General features: G+C 37.1%; 1 protein-coding gene and 1 non-coding gene across 3 annotated transcripts in view; one reads left to right on the top strand and one right to left on the bottom strand.

Annotated features, from left to right (window-relative positions):
• ACYP2 (acylphosphatase 2) overlaps positions 1–17,059 on the bottom strand; it is a 90,289-nt gene that overhangs the window by 38,664 nt on the left and 34,566 nt on the right. The window lies entirely within an intron of this gene.
• LOC139020251 (small nucleolar RNA SNORA51) lies at positions 6,450–6,581 on the top strand. The gene has a single exon (XR_011473259.1). It is a non-coding gene; the product is annotated as a small nucleolar RNA SNORA51 (small nucleolar RNA).

Below are 17,059 nucleotides of genomic sequence, written 5' to 3'. Positions count from 1 at the left end.
AGGAAGGAAGGAAGGAAGAGAGAAAGAAAGAATTCTTAAGGCATTCAAGAGCCAAATATGATTACCACTAATTGGGAATAATCTTTGTTATTGGGTCCTTAGTAGTATGAATAATAGATTATCCACTTATTCCTTTTAAAAACTGTCAGAGATAAAGATCACCAGCAATTTAACTTTTGGATACAAGAGATGAAGTTAAAAATGAGGCCCGAAGATTTAGTGTCCCTCAACATAAACACAAACGAGCAATAGAGTAGAACCTCCTGGTGATAATGATGCTCCTGAAACCCAAAAAGAACACATAAGAAACCTGGGATGTGACAACACTGTAAAAAAGATGCTAGTCCTGTCACTCCTCATCTATGAAAAAAGTGTTATTACAGATGTCTGTTTATAACCAACCTTTTAAAATACCCTTCATATTTTTCTTTTCTGTGTAATTTCAACAGTCACAAATATGGCAGATTCTTTTTAAGTCATCCTATTTAATCCCAAAAAAAACAGGCAAGAGCCAGTCACAATCACCAGCTTCTTTTCTGCTTCAATCCCTCTGCCCAGCGCTTCTCCTGGCTCATGCCTGCTAGAGGCACACAGCTGTGTTGCCCACAGCTGGACTGGGGCTGCTGGAGGGCACGCACCGTATCCTGTCCTGGTGTGGATCCCTAGGAACTCACATGGTGCTGGCACACTGCAAACATTCAAATATCACCTGAAAGGACTGGAATCGACATTCATAGGGCCAGTTAAAGAGCCCTGTCACTGCTGTGCCCCAGGCTGGTAGTCCCTTCCCTGGCCGTTTTTCAACCACTTAGAATTGGAGGACTATTCACTTCACCCACACTTGCAGGAAGGAATTTAAGAGCAAACTTCCTTTTCCTCCTCCATCCCACCTACTTTTTTGCCCCACACACATAATCACTAATGTCTGTAGCTACTACTGTACCATACAAAGTACTTTCAGGATGTTTTTATCTGACCCTCACAACAACCTTTTGAGTTAGGTAAGGGAGACATAATATTCACTTAACACACAAGAAATGAGGTATTTAGGAAGGTTCAAGAATGTGGTCAAGGTCACACAAAGATAAAATGTTCCTTTTTGCAATCTTAGTGTTAAGACCAGGCTAACAGTGACAGAATCTTAACACCAATGTTCCCATGTGGAATCTGGAGATAACCCACGTCCAAATGCATCTCACGCTCAGGCTCTGCCGTGTCTTTCTCTCACTCTCTTTTTTTATTGCTTACGTGTTTGAAACATGCCCAATGCAATGCTTTGTTAATAAAGAAAATAATGTTTGTTAAATAAAAAACAGCACCACTAAAATTATGGAATGTAAGAAACATGAGCTCCTCAAAACCCCATTAATGCAGTATCTTTGGTAAAGTTTTATTTAAAGGAACGAACGTCTGCCAAATTACTAGAAAAATTGCCTCCTAAATTAAAGATCAATCAATTAAAATTTATTAGAACTGAGTGAGAACTAAAGTTCTATTAGTCAACTGGTTTTCAGCTTTCTCCCTTTAAAAATAATTCTCACAAGCCCTGGCCAGGTGGCTCAGTTGGTTAGAGCATCTTCTTGTACACCAGAAGGTTGTGGGTTTGATTCCCAGTCACGGCACATACCTAGGTTTCAGGTTCAATCCAGATTGGGGCACATACGAAAGATGTTTCTCTCTCACATTGATGTTTTAATCCCCCCGCCCTTCCTCAACATATCCTCAGGTGAGGATTAAAAATAATAATTCTGACAGGAAGTAAAATCATGCAAGACAGGTCAGTAGTCTGGGTTTAGCCAGAAGCAGAAGTGGCTCTGCAATCATTTCTAACACAGTGTGATAGAAGCAAGCTCTTCAGACTATTTAAATTTATACCACCATCTAAATTCTAGGCTCATAAACAAACCAAGCTCACAAACTCCTGACATTCTCTCGGAATAGCTAACAGGAAAAGTGGTCTGGAAAAGGTCCAGAAAAGCTCACACCCAAATTCATTCCACAATTTTTGTAAATTACATTTTTGGAAAGAGGTAGGCAGTAACTAAAATCCTAAAGATAGTTTTTTTTCTTAGTTATGTGAAATATTTTATTTCTAATCTAAGAAGAAAAGAGTAGTTTTTGCTTATATTAGATGTTTTCAGTTCTCACCACTGAAAGTTAGTTGATCAAAACTGATGTTGAAAATTCAATGAAATTCTACTTAAAACATTAAAATTGGGCTGTCAGATTAATAGGACTGATTCCAACTTTTGTTGTTTTTCCCAAGAGAATCCCACTATGTTTGCTTTTACTGAGAGACAGACAGGAAGGCACATGTGGATACTCCAGTGTGGGGGTTGAGATGTGACTCCCAAAGTTGTGGGGCCTGGGCTATTAAGGCTCCCAAGGAAAAGGGAAGCTATTCTGCAAAACAGAAGAACTTGAGGAGGGGCAGTCAACAGACAAGGCTGAGAGGGAAAGAATGGTGAAAACCTTGTGTTTTGCAGGGGGAGCCTTACAAAAACTCAAAATGCTTGGTCAAGGTGTGTGCTGTAGAAACCAGGAAGGGCGGAGCTTTACACCAGATTGACATGGTAAATGAAGGCAGCCTCCAGAGACACGGGTGAGGGGGAGGGTGGGCAGGCCTAAGATTTAGAAATAGTGGGAAGAGCTTCCAATTTTCATGGGATAAGGGGCTGAACAATAATAAAAAAGTATACAACAATGAACACTAACATTTTAACTAGTTGGGTGTAATTGCATTCTTTCTACATGGAGTTAAATTCACATTAATGAGACTCTGAAAGGAAAGATCTTATTGTAATTGAGAAGATTCTGGAGAGATGAGGCACTAATGAAGATGAAAATTCTAATATTCCAATTAGTAAATAAAAGAGGTAACTCAGACTTCAGATATTCATTTATAATTATATAGGAAATCATTTCAAGTATGTTTTACGTGTTTCAATTCAGACTGTCTCTTTACTCAAACTGCTATGTCAAACCACCAAAAGTAATTGATCTCATTATTAATATAGAAAATAACAAAACTTTGCTATTTTATGAAATTTTAAGTTGAATAAACATCTGTCGTTTAAAAATTAAGTGTATCTAGGAAAAGCTCTAACATATCTATTATTTAAAAGAAACTTTGCAGAATGTATTAAGATTGACTTAAAAAGGAAAGTAAAACATTAAGCCAATGTAAGTGCTTTGAAGTTTAAGTATTTTCAACAAATTAAAAATTCTAGGTTGAAAAATAATAGACAACAAAAGTACTTTAGCCAAAGAGCACCAATCTGTTTTCAATCATTTTATAAATTATTCAGTGCAAGCTTAGAGAAATGATTTTAATTAAGAAAGATTACACTTGGGTATTAATATGATAAAATATGCTGACATAATATTCAAAATCTATGTGGTGATAACAGGAACAAAGAATTCCTTGGTAATATAAAAAAATAAGTTTAACAGAAAATTTGATTTCTGGTGTTCCATTGTTCTATAACTCAGGGCTTCAATTATAACAATATCAAATATCTATTTTAAATACTTCTTAGGACCAATGGCTTTGGTAAAAATCCTATGAACTATCTTAACTACTAGGTAGGAGGTACAGCATTCTATGTACAATTGGGTGTTTGATCTATAACTGTTCCCTTTTGTGTAAAAGGCATTCCATCCATGTGATTATCCAAAGAGCATTCTCAACCTATGAGCCTTAGCCAGAGGACTCTACAAATTTTCCAAAAGATTCCTGCATCTCTCAAAATAAATAATACTTTAGGCAATGCAAAGATTAACTAAGACAATGTTTCCGCAATCCAAAGTGTGCTTCTGCTAAAAAATTAACATGGCCACACCAATACCACTACTACTATACCAAATTTATTCATTCATTCTTTTATTCATTCATTCATTCATTCATTCATTCACCCATAATGAATACCTACTATATGCCAAGCACTATGACTGGCAGTGAGTAAAGCTTACAATCAGCCCCTTATCAAATGTAAACATATTATGCCCCTGATTAAAATCCTGATGGATACAAATTAGCTAAAAAATAAATTAGAAAAAAAAGGAATAAAGCAGAATTTCTGGCATCATTAAGGATATGGGTTGGCTCGGTTTGAATTTTCAAGCACTGATTATGTCCTACCCTTCTGGTCCATTAGAGATGGCAATATTAAAGTTGTAGAAGAAAGAGTACTGTAACGCAGAAATGGTAGGTGTCATTTCATTATTTAAAACACAAAAAGAGTAGGGGGAAAACTGGTGAGACGAATTAAATTTATTCTTTGGTAAATAAATCACTTCTAATATTTAGAAATTAAATATAACCAATTATACATGAAACTTTGAACATCTTAGTTCTCAAAGTAAAGTAAAATAAAAATTATGAACTCAAACACAAAACCAACAACACTGCCCACAGACAGATCTAGATATAGAAGATACCAAAGCTGGGCTTCATGGTCTTTTCAGCCCCACTAAGTAGATCTGGCTCATCACAGCCCAGCAGAGCCAGGACAAACAGCAGTTAGACTTGTCTCTTAAAACCCGGGACGTATCTAAATTCCTTACAACACATGTGTCATAACAGATCCTGGACATCAGGTTTAAATATGACTGCAATGCTATACATTAATGGTGCATCTAGAATTGAGAAACTAGTTACAAATTTATTTAAATAGACAAAATTTGGATATAGAGTCCCAAATCTTATTTTCACCACCAGGAAACTGTTGCATTCTCTCTCTAGAGCAGTATTTCTCAAACTAAGATCTATGGATATATTATTAAAGGTCCTCAAATTCTTGGTGATTTTTTAAAAAAATTTTTTTTTAATTTTTAGGATAATCTTCTAAAGAAAATTTAACAACAGTGTGCATCTTTTGCATGACCCAAGCAACTGCATAGTGGAACAACAGTTTTATGCAGTAGTTTGCGGTCCAGCTGAGTCTATGCCAGTTGGCATCAGGGAAAGCTGTGTGACTGGAAGGCCCTGTGGTTCAAACAAGGAGAGTGGTGGGAGAGCCCAACATCACTGTTGTGCCAACGCCCATCAATTTATTAGAAATACGTATGGTCATAAAATGCAAGAGAGGATTTTTTATACGCGATTGGAGCAATAATTGCATCCGATACCTAAGTTATTGAAAGGCTAAGTTTAATTCAATTAAGCTAACTTTATCTTCAAGTGATGAAGCTTTACAGAGTTGCCAAGTGATACATCTTCCATGCACTCTTTCGAAACTACTCATTGAAAGAGTTTGATCAAAGATGAGGCTTGCTTAGCCTAACTTCCCATTAGAGACTTAAAGGGGTTAATATTGTTTGAATACCATACTTGTGCAAACAGGCATTTTCAAAATCCCAATACAGAAACAGGTGAACCACAGAACGAGACTTGTGGAAACATCTTTCCACTGTAATTCCCCAAATCAACAGCTATTTCAGCAAAGCAGCATCACCCATCCCATTAAATCCATGTTGATCTGAACTGAACTGTAATGTTCATTTGAACTGTAATGGTTTTGTAGTCCTATTTATACTTCATTTATGAATTTGTTTTGATTTTAGTATGAGTTATAAGCATAAAATAGTATATGTAATTTTATGTTTGTGCATATTAAATAGCATAATAAGCAATATTGGTAAAGTAAGTTATTTAAGTAACATTATAATAACAACTAGAGGCCCGATGCACGAAATTCATGCAAGAGTAGGCCTTCCTTCCCCCAGCTGCTAGCACTGGCTTCCCTCTGGCACCTGGGACCCGGGCTTCCCTTGCAACCCCAGCTTCGTCCGGAAGGTTGTCTGGAAGGACGTCCAGTCTAATTAGCGTATTATGCTTTTATTATTATAGATTTCAGTCAACCATAGAAGTCCACAAGGATTTTCTTTTTCTTCAAGAGATTGGGTTACATCCCTCAATTTGAGGAGCTCTGCTTATGAATACATCAGTTTTATCTAGGATTTCAGAGAAAAGGAAGTATATTAACATGGTTCTCTGTTGGCAGCTTAAATTTTACTTCCTGATTTGAAAGTAAGTTTCTGTGTCCTTGCTTCTGCTTTATTCCCCAACTTCAAAGCTCAAATTGGAAGGCCATCTGGAGTTGGCCCAAAATGGTAAGACACAATCAGGAAAAGGAACCCCTTTTGTAACAGTCACTATGTTGAATTTTCATTGCTTTCAATTTTTGTCTAAACTGTCAGCTTCTGTAGGGACAGGACAACATCAAAGCCTGGGAGGCTTAATAAATGTTTGACAAATGAAGAAATGAACTGTTCCAAGTCATTTTCTCAAGTCATCTGGTTCAAAGAAAATGCATCAGAACAATTTCTTAATATAGGTATTTTAACTATAAGAAATACTCTTATGAGAAGTATATTTGAAACTTATATAATTTTGTTAACCAGTGTCACCCCAATAAATTCAATTTAAACACAAAGAAGTGTATTTGGGCCTCCTGATGCTTACCACAGGCTGTGTTCTTTCACTGACTGTACAGAAACAGGAAGCAGAGTAAACCTACCCCATATACACCTCAGCTCAGGCCCTGTGCCTGGTCTGTATTGTGAATGGGGAGACATTGAGAAAATATGTTATTTGCAGATTTTTTAATATTGCCTACAACTTTTGTGATATTATGCTATGTTAGTACAGTTTTAGTAATACTATATTTAAAATCGTTTTTCTTAAAATATTAATTTTTATTGCATGTACTTATATATAAAATCATTTTTCTTAAAATATTAATGTTTATTGCATGTAACTTTATTATATTTAAAATTATTTTCTTGAGATTAATGTTTATTGCAGTAACATTATTATACTAAAATTGTTTTTCTTGAAATATTAATGTTTATTGCATGTAAAAATAAAATACATATGGAAAAATGAAAAAAAAAGAAGTGTATTTGATGTTGACTGATCAAATAGTCACAATTGATTAGTAATTATCAATATCCTTGGAGACCAGCCTCTGTAGGAGACTAAATGATAAGAAACAATTCTAAAAAGACATGAACAGTATATTCAAATTTGCCAAAGAAGATAAACATGAGCAACTTTTATCTCCTATCCACACAAAAAATCATTAACTATAAAATAATGAATGCATCAACCCAAAACAAGAATCAAAAAGCAATATAGGCCCTAGCTGGTTTGGCTCAGTGGATAGAGTGTAGGCCTGAGGACTGAGGGTCCCAGGTTTGATTCCAGTCAAGGGCATGTACTTCGGTTGCAGGCTCTACACCCGGCTCTGGTGGGGGTGCATGTGGAGGCAATCAATTGATGTTTCTCGTTCACATCAATATTTCTTTCTTTCTCTGTCTCTGCCCCTCCCTTCCACTCTCTCTAAAAATCAATGGAAAAATATTCTCGAGGATTAACAAAAAAAGCAATATGGAATTAAAACATGCTATATATTTAAAAGCATCATTTAAATGCATTATTTAAATATATTTTTAAAATCTACTAGTTCACAAAAACAAGAAGATTCCCTACCTCCCCCAAATACCATATTCTAAGAAAACAATTTTTTTAAAATTTCTGGGTGGTACTAACCAAGAAGCCAGGAAACATTCCTAGCTTCATTCTTAAGAACTGATGAAATACATCTGCAAAAATAAACAGCCTGAAAAAGTTGAGCTTGCCAAAAAAAATAAAAAGTGTTTGTCATTTCCTCAATACTTTAATAAAGGAGAAATCAAATAAAAAAAGCTAATAAACTTTATATTAGGGATTGCCTCAGTGAACATATCTGACCCTCCCCTGCTGCACATACACAATCACACGATAGGATGTCAGCATACAATCTGACAAATGATTAATCCTATAAAGTTTGATTTGTGACACAGAATATTGCTCAATACTATTTGCAAGTAATAGTTTTTCTTCTTACTTTTTTCTATGACTTGGACCTATTCAAAGCCCTGAAAATATTTCTCCCTTTCTTCCAAAGTCTAAACATAAATTCTTATCAGCAGGCTGTCTAATGAGTTAAATCAATCACTGAGCCACTATTTCAATTTGTGTTCCTGCAGCAAAGAGGTTTTGGAGCTAAGAAAATCATTTCTGTTGTATCCTGCTATTCTGGACAAAAACTCATTTCCTGCTCAACCCAAGGGGTCACATGATGATGTCAAGCTAATGGAAAGTCACGTAGAGATCAAGATCCCACAACTAAAGACACACAAATACACACATATGCGCAGCACACACACAGACTAAACACCATTCTAGGATTTAAAAAACAAATTGTAATAACCTTCGGAAAGGAAATATAGACTGTCACATAAATTGAAAATAAGACATCCAAGATTAGGGACAGTATGTTATGAACTTCAGGATTAGAACTGAGAGGGAGAGAAGAGAGAAGAGAGAAAAGGAGAGTGAGATAGCTACTTTAGAACTGTAGGGAGAAAGATAACTAAAAGATTTCTTTCTAACTTGGAGACCAAAAAAAAAAGAAGACTTATAGGATGAGGGCAACCAGAAGACATCCAAGCTTGACATCTCCTTGAACTAGAAACTTACACAAAACAAATGAGGAACATAACCCACAAGATACATTTTATGGATCTGTGTGAGGTCCTGGAACATTCTGTGTTATAACAATTTTAGGATTTCAGAAATTCCACAGGATAGCAAGTTGATTAGCCTTCTCTCTTTAATCCACATTTTGGCCACTATTCTAATTATGTGTTCAAGATTGCCCAATATATTGCTGTAACCGGTTTGGCTCAGTGGATGGAGCGTTGGCCTGCGGACTGAAGGGTCCCGGGTTCGATTCCGGTCAGGGGCATGTGCCTTGGTTGCGGGCACATACCCAGTGGGGAGTGTGCAGGAGGTGGCTGGTCGATGTTTCTCTCTCATCGATGTTTCTGGTTTTCTATCTCTCTCCCTTCCTCTCTAAAAAATCAATAAAATGTATTAAAAAAAAAAAAAAGATTGCCCAATATAAAATGCACACGAAGAACTTGAAAGCTAAGTTTCAAAGAACAAACTAAAATAATACCATTATAGGACACTGACCCCCAAAAAAATAATTAGAGAAAAAAATCCAAACTGACAAGAGGTATAGTTTATGATTTATATGTTTCATGTCCTACTTTGGAGTACAACAGTATAAATTAACATTTTTATGACTGCAGAGTTCTATTAAACAGTAAAGCCAGGCTACCAAAAACCTAGCAACCATTATCCTTTTAAAAAATATTTTTTTATTGATTTCAGAGAGAAAGGAAGAGGGAGAGAGGGATAGAAGCATCAATAATGAGAGAGAATCATTGATCAGCTGCCTCCTGCACACCCCCTACTGGAGATTGAGCCGGCAAACTGGGCATGTGCCCTGACTGGGAATCAAACCGTGACCTCCTGGTTCATAGGTCAATGCTCAACCAACGAGTCACACCAGGTAGACTAGCAGCCATTATCTTTCCTTTAGGTTCATGCCTACATTGATATAAATGTATGCAAGATGCCAGTGATGATTAATTTTATATGCCAACTTGTTTAGACTATAGAGCTCAGTTGTTTGGTCAAATACTAGTCTAGATGTTGCTGTAAAGGTATTTTAAAGATGTGATCAACATTTATAAATAGACTTTAAATCAACAGATTGTCATCCATATATGGGTGAACCTCATCCAATCAATTGAAGATCTTAACAGCAAAGACTGAAGTTTCCAAGACAAGAAGGAATTCTGCCTTCAGACTGCAACTTAGAAATTCTGCCTGAGTTTTCAGCCTTCAGACCCAAGACTGTAATATCAACTCCCACCTGAATTTCCAGCCTGTCCTACAGATTTCGAACTTGCCAGCTCCCACAGTGATAAATCAATCTCTCTACCTCTATCTCTACCTCTACCTAAATGTAGTATGTTTTGTATGTTTGTGTATAATAATTTTATATAAATTTAAATGTATACACATATAAGTAAGAATATATTATATGTACATACTATTGGTTCTGCTTCTTGGGAGAATTCTGATTAATTCAATGCCCAAAACCATAACAAAAAATAAATGTATTGTTTTCATCCTAATTATTCAAATTGTATAACTTGAGGGAAACAATGGCTGTCATCAAATTTACATGGTTTTCAAATCGCGTAAGAAATCTGCATTAATACACAGAGTGCCTATGAATGTGCCCTCTATGGTTTACAGCTTTCATTACACATATTTAGAGTTTAAAACAGATTGCACCCCCTACAGGGGAACATTTAATTTGCATTTCTAAATTACATTTTGGAGCAAGTGAATTTTATTTACTCCATAATTATGGAAAAGGTCACAAAAAGGTTTTCACTTAACTAAAGTGAAATAAGTGGTACACCTGTTTCAGGAAACAAAGAAGAGGCAGTGATACCAGCAAGAATTTATATAACCCTAACAGGCACCTGGTATAAATAACATATGCCATCTGTGAAAACTATAAGACTCTTAGGCCTGTCAAAGCATAAAGGGTAAATTATCTTGTTTTCAAAGTGCCTTTTAGTATATTAGTTTTTTTGTTTTTTTGTTTTTTTTTTAAATTAAATCTTTATTGTTCAGATTATTACATTTGTTCCTCTTTTTTCCCCCCATAACTCCCCTCCTTCCAGCTCCCACCCCACCCTCCACCCTCACTCCCCACCCACTGTGTTCATCCATAGGTGCATGATTTTTGTCCAGTCACTTCCCGCATCTCCCACACCCCTTTTCCCCCCAAGAATAGTCAGTCTATTCCCTTTCTATGTCCCTGATTCTATTATAATCACCAGTTCATTCTGTACATCAGGTTATTTATTCACTTGATTCTTAGATTCATTTGTTGATAGATGCATGTTTGTTGTTCATAATTTGTATCTTTACCTTTTTCTTCTTCCTCTTCTTAAAGGATACCTTTCAGCATTTCTTATAATACTAGTTTGGCGGTGATGAACTCCTTTAGTTTTTCCTTATCTGTGAAGCTCTTTATCTGACCTTCAATTCTGAATGATAGCTTTGCTGGATAAAGTAATCTTGGTTGTAGGTTCTTGGTATTCAGCACTTTGAATATTTCTTGCCACTCCCTTCTGGCCTGCAAAGTTTCTGTTGAGAAATCAGCTGACAGTCGTATGGGTATTCCCTTGTATGTAATTGAGCCTCTTTCTCTTGCTGCTTTTAAGATTTTCTCTTTGTCTTTTGCTCTTGGCATTTTAATTATGATGTGTCTTGGTGTGGTCCTCTTTGGATTCCTTTTGTTTGGGGTTCTCTGCGCTTCTTGGACCTGTAAGTCCATTTCTTTCTCCAGATGGGGGAAGTTTTCTGCCATTATTTCTTGAAATAGGTTTTCAATATCTTGCTGTCTCTCATCTTCTGGCACTCCAATAATTCTGATATTAGTCCGCTTAAAGCTGTCCCAGAGGCTCCTTACACTATCTTCACACTTTCGGATTCTTTTTTCATTTTGCTTTTCCAATTGGGTGTTTTTTGTCGAATCTTTGGTTTGATTATTGTGCTCCTCTGGTCTGCTATTGGGTATAATATTCTTTATTTCAGTCTGTGTATGCTTACTTTCTAATTTCTTTATCGTAGCATCGAGGGTCTCATTAGTTTTCGTGAGGCTCTGCACAAATTTATGGCAAGCCCTCAAAATTGCGATTCTTAGCTCCATATCCTCCATTTCTGTCATGTTTTTTTGTCTCCGCATCTTTTATGCTTTCTTGGTGCACCCCCTTGTGGTCTCTGTGCGCAGTCTTGTTCTAGCCAAGCCTTAATTGTTGTAGTTAACACTAGAGGGATTTGACCACCAGGCCGACTGGCTATAGGAATCAGCTGTATGGAAAACGTCTGCCTTCTGGGGAGGCGTTAATCCAGCCTTTGCCTGAGGCGATCGGCAAATGGCTGTGCGCAGGGTTTGGGCGGGGCGGGATCAACAGGGCGGGCGGAGGGAGCAGTTATGGCCGCGCTCAGTCCCGTTCCCAGAGGCTCTGCTTCTCAGAACCCCGGCAGCCGCTGCAAACCTCGGAGAGAAAGCTGCCCTCAGGTTCCAACTGATGCCGGATAATCCCGCTTCTCCCGTTTGAGTCTGGGTCCCTAGAGACTCGCCCGGATCTGGAGCCCAGAGTCTGAGACTCACTCCCGGCAGAAAACGACAACCGCGCCCTCAGCCACCAGCCCGCTTTGCGCGCGCACCTCGGTACCTTTGTATTTTCCACACTGCGCCGCCTCTGAGCCTCGATTTGCTGTTCTCTTTCCTTCTAGTTGTAGAGTCTCTCTTCAGCCAGCCTTCCTGTGGTTCTGGGTGATGTCCGTTCAGTCTTTTAGTTGTATTTTTGAAATGGTTGTTTGCGGCAGCGGTCTCCGGTGTTTACCTACGCCGCCATCTTGGTCTCCCTCCTAGTATATTAGTTTTTAATCAAACACAATAGAGATATCACTAATTGTGCCTTTAGCAAAATGACAGGCAACCTAATTAAATGAAACATATAATAACATGTTTTAGATGGAAACATTTTAGAAACAGCATAGGACTGTAAAAACTTTTTTGTTGTTGTTCATCCTCACCTGAGGATATTTTTCCAGTGATTTTTAGAGAGAGTGGAACGGAGGGGGAGAGACAGACAGAGAAACATTGATGTGAGAGAGACACATCAATTGGTTGCTTCCTTCAAGTGCCCCAACCAGGGCCGGGGATTGAGCCTGCAACTGAGGTACATGCGCTTGACCGGAATCGAACCCTGGACCCTTCAGTCCCTGGGCCGATGCTCTATCCACTGAGCCAAACCGGCTAGGGCAAAAAAAATCTTTTTAGTTGGACAGGAAACCAATTCAAAGTCATTTTCTAGGCACAGCCAACAAATAACTGACCTAAATTGCAATTCATGACATGTGCCTCTAATTCACAGCATCATCCATTATAAATATTTAAGAAAACTATTTTCAAGTAAATAAATTACAATGACATTTTGAGCTCAAGGTCCCAAACTTAAAACCCAAATGCCTTCAAGGAGAGGGGAGTTAACAAAAATGAGGGAAGTACCAGGTGTAAGGGAGAGGAGGGGCGAGCATGCCCCATCAGAAGATAAGTTTACATTAAAACAACACAATAACTACTTGATTCCATCCCAACAGAATATATCAGCCCCAGGTTGAATTCAACAAACAACTGCCAGTTTGTGATCCTTGAACTAGACAACAGTCATAAATTAAAAAAGTAAATACATGAATTAATAAAAGAGAATATAGCCATGAATACCTGGAAAACATATATACTCTAAAAAGGGGTTTGTGTTTGATAAGTACATTACTCATAATTATTGGTATATATTTAAGCCTAAAGCAAAGCCTGTATCAGACGAAAAGTGCAAAATTAGCTGCAGATGAGTATCCCTGACCTAATTATGTGAGACACACTGGTAAATCTGTACAGATTCAAGTCTCTAGGGCAGTGGTTCTCAACCTTGGCTGCACATTAGCATCACCTGGGAATCTTTTTAAAATCCTGATTTCTGGGCCTCATCCTCCCGAAATTCTGTGTCTTTGTTATGGGGTGGGGCCACAACATTAGTAACAAAGAAACAGAATTTCCGGAGGATGAGGCCCAGAAATCAGGATTTTAAAAAGATTCCCAGGTGATTCTAATGTACAGCCAAGGTTGAGAACCATTGCTCTAGGGAGAGAGTTAAACTCTGAGGAGTGAAGGAGAATTTCAGGAAAAGGGATTTAGTAAAGGAATAAAATTATTGGAAGAGATCACTTAAAAGGAGATACCTGGTAAGATAAATCCAAAGTCACTACAGGAGACAGTGAGGTGGGCCCTCACTCTCTCCTGAGTCTTGTGTGGAGAGGAAAACATCCCACAGCAACAATGGTGTGACTGCTGCCTGATCTGCGAAGAGCAATCAACTCAGGCAAAGAAAGGGGTACAGGGTGGGTGTGTGGTAGGAGTGGGTGGGGACAGAAGATATATACAAGGATAGGCAAAGGTTTTCTGAGAAACCAAGGACAGTAACAAAAAACAGCCAGTTTCCCTATCAAGAACCAAGCCATGTCTTCCTCACAGCTGGCCTATGTGCTTGCTTGTCTCTGGGTGTTATCTCTTCAATGCTAACTAGTTTCCTCTGGTTCTTCATCTTGCCTTTGACTAAAAGGCCCTCCCTCTCTAGGCCCAGATGATGCCTCACAATTTTTTAGCTCAGCACCCATCACACCTATACAGTTGCTTGGGAAAACACACTCCCAGACCCAAGATAGCAAAGGAACTTCATAGACATCAAAGGGACTTAGCAGTTCAAACGAGGAACCAGAATAGACAGAGAAGGTTGCTTCTACCTAGACCAAGTTAATGGAAGGAACAACAATGTTTAAGGGGATACACATAGAGAGTAACTGCAAAAGTTTGGGGGGGAGGAGACTAATCGAAACAAACTCTGGAGATAAAATACAAATAAAGACTGTAAAATTGATTGTAACATTACAAAGCAACAGGAAAAGAACAAAAAATGTCATTAGAATTTGTAAATAGGTTAAATATTTTAAAACGAAAAATGAAGTTAAATGTTGAGAAAATAAGAGTCTTTGATGTTGATAGTAACTATTACTCTACAGATAGGATTTGTACTGTATGTTTATAGTATAATATATTGCAATAACATGGTTTCCTGATAAAAGAAAAGTATCAATCAATCAGTGCACTTAAGTTTTGAATAGCATGCCTCATGGAAGAAAAAGCTGGGTTGAACAAAAGCTTTAACTCAATAAAAGTTTACAGAGAAATTTTTTTCATTTCCAATCATTGATGTCTTACTTCCTGTAGAATCGACTAAAACCCATTACACAGTGTTCCCAAAAGAAAATGCTGATGGGGTGAAAGATGATCAGTCTTGAGGTTTCATATATCATGCCTATAAAAACTGGTTTTAATCTTTTGAACACAGTACAAATAAAATCAAATTAATGGAATATATTACTCTGTATGTAACAATTTACCTTTTGACCATACATTTTTATTATGGTATTCTTTGGCATATAAAGTTTTAAATACTTCAAGACTCTCCTATATTTCCTTCACATTTTCTTTGACTTTCAATTTATAAGGCCTTTATCAACTCCAAGATTTGGTATCTATATATTCTTTTAGTTCTTGGTTTAATCTTTTACATTTAACTCTTAACCTAGATAGGATTTATTTGGTACAAGGAAGAGGACTAATGTTATTTTGTTGTTGTTGTATTTTTTTCCAAATAGTTACCAATGGTCTCAGCACTGTTTATTAAAATAATCCAACTTTATCATATAGTAAGTGCATGTATTAGAGTCTGTTTCTGAACTTTCTGTTCTACTTCATTGGCCTAAATGGTCAATATTTGTTAATAGTATTACAATGCTAAAATTACTCTAAAAATTTAATTTTTTCCTTCTTTAAGTTTTAAAAGCATTTTTTCATTTCTTTTAAAAGGAAATCCCTGAGAAATAATGATTACCATGTCAGTTAGCATGCTCTATGCTGCAAAACACTGAACGCCCAAGTCAAAGAGGCTTAAACAATAAAGGAATTGAGTGGCTTTCATAACTATGAGTCCAAAGGTAAACCAAATGTCAGTGGTGCTTGAATCAATTGCCCATCAATGTCATTAATAACCCCTGTATTTCCATCTTTCAGCTCTACTATCCAATGTCAAGTTCACCCTTCAGCTCATAGGTGTAGGATGGCTGACAGATCCAGACCACTGCATCCTTGCTCACATCTAGCAGAAGACAAAAAGGCACCAGAAAATTGTTTGTGTGTCATTAGCCTGAATTCTCATTTTTAAAAAATCAATCACAACAATGAAGGACAGAATCAAAATGATCTAATTGGGTTAATCAGGCACACCCACAGACCTGGATTGGAATAGATGTTGGGAGATAATCACAGTTTTCACTACAATTATAATTGCTTTAAGTGCATTAATTAGTTTGAAATGAATTGATATCTTGCTAATATTGAACCTTTTTATCCAAAGAAATAGCCCCTCTTCCCATTTATTCATGTTTTCTGCTTTTCTAACATGTATTTTAGTAGAGGCTTATAGTGTTTTTTTTCATATCTGTTCCATAAGTCTATTTAATTCTAGAAAATTTTTATTGCATGATTTAGGATTTTTTTAACTGGCTTAAGCAAGTAAGAAAGTTTATTGGTACCCAGGGAATCATGGTGCCCAGGGAATCATGGTGCCCAGGGAATCATGGTACCCAGGGAATCATGGTGCCCAGGGAATCATGGTACCCAGGGAATCATGGTACCCAGGGAATGTGGGGCCAGGACCAGACCAGCAGCATCTTATATCAACCCCTTGTATCTGGGAGTTGGTAGGGACACATGGAGTAGAGAGAGGTGTTTCCTAAAGAAAAAATGAGAACAAATTTCTTGTCACTAATGAATAAACAACTCAAGGGACAGTTGTACCCATAATATAGCAATCATTTTTAAAAGTTTGAGAGTTTTTAATGGCATAATAAATACTTTGCTATGTCATGATAAAAATCAGTATGAAGATTGGATAAACACTCCAACAATAGGGAATTAGTTCAAGAAACACTGGTAAGTCTACATAATGGGGTTTTACATGGCCAATAAAAATCATGTTTAGAATAATACTTAAGAAGTAGGAAATGCTTTCAGCTCATTTTTTGTATGAGTCATGGTCCTTCCAGGAACTAGATGGCACACTCAGATGGAGTGATTGAGCAAGAGTGACTACAAGGATCAGGCAGGACTACAGAAAACCAAGGAGAGATGGGGTGCTTCATTTCCCAAGAGGTTGGAGGGGGCATGCCACCTGTCCACTAAGATGTCAGTTAACAATGGCTGACTCTGGCAGATAGAATTATAATCAAGTCTCCCCTCCCCTTTTTTGGTACTTTTTTTTTTTTGGTTGTTCTAAATGTTCTAAAATGAGTATTGTATTAATTAGAATACAGAACAATTTAGATGCTGTTAACAAAAAGACTTAAATAGTGGATTACTAGGTGTACCAGTTAATAATGAGGATTTTTTTCAATAGATGGAGTTACACATATGTTGATCTATATGCGATTTGATATGTACGCTATTTT

This window comes from Myotis yumanensis, unplaced genomic scaffold (assembly GCF_028538775.1).
Source record: "Myotis yumanensis isolate MYYU_CA2020_CCGP unplaced genomic scaffold, mMyoYum1.0.hap1 SCAF_11, whole genome shotgun sequence".
In the NCBI taxonomy this organism is placed as follows: Eukaryota; Metazoa; Chordata; class Mammalia; order Chiroptera; family Vespertilionidae; genus Myotis; species Myotis yumanensis.
The sequence above is the reverse complement of the archived record's forward strand: the minus strand, read 5'-3'. Positions and strand labels throughout refer to the sequence as shown.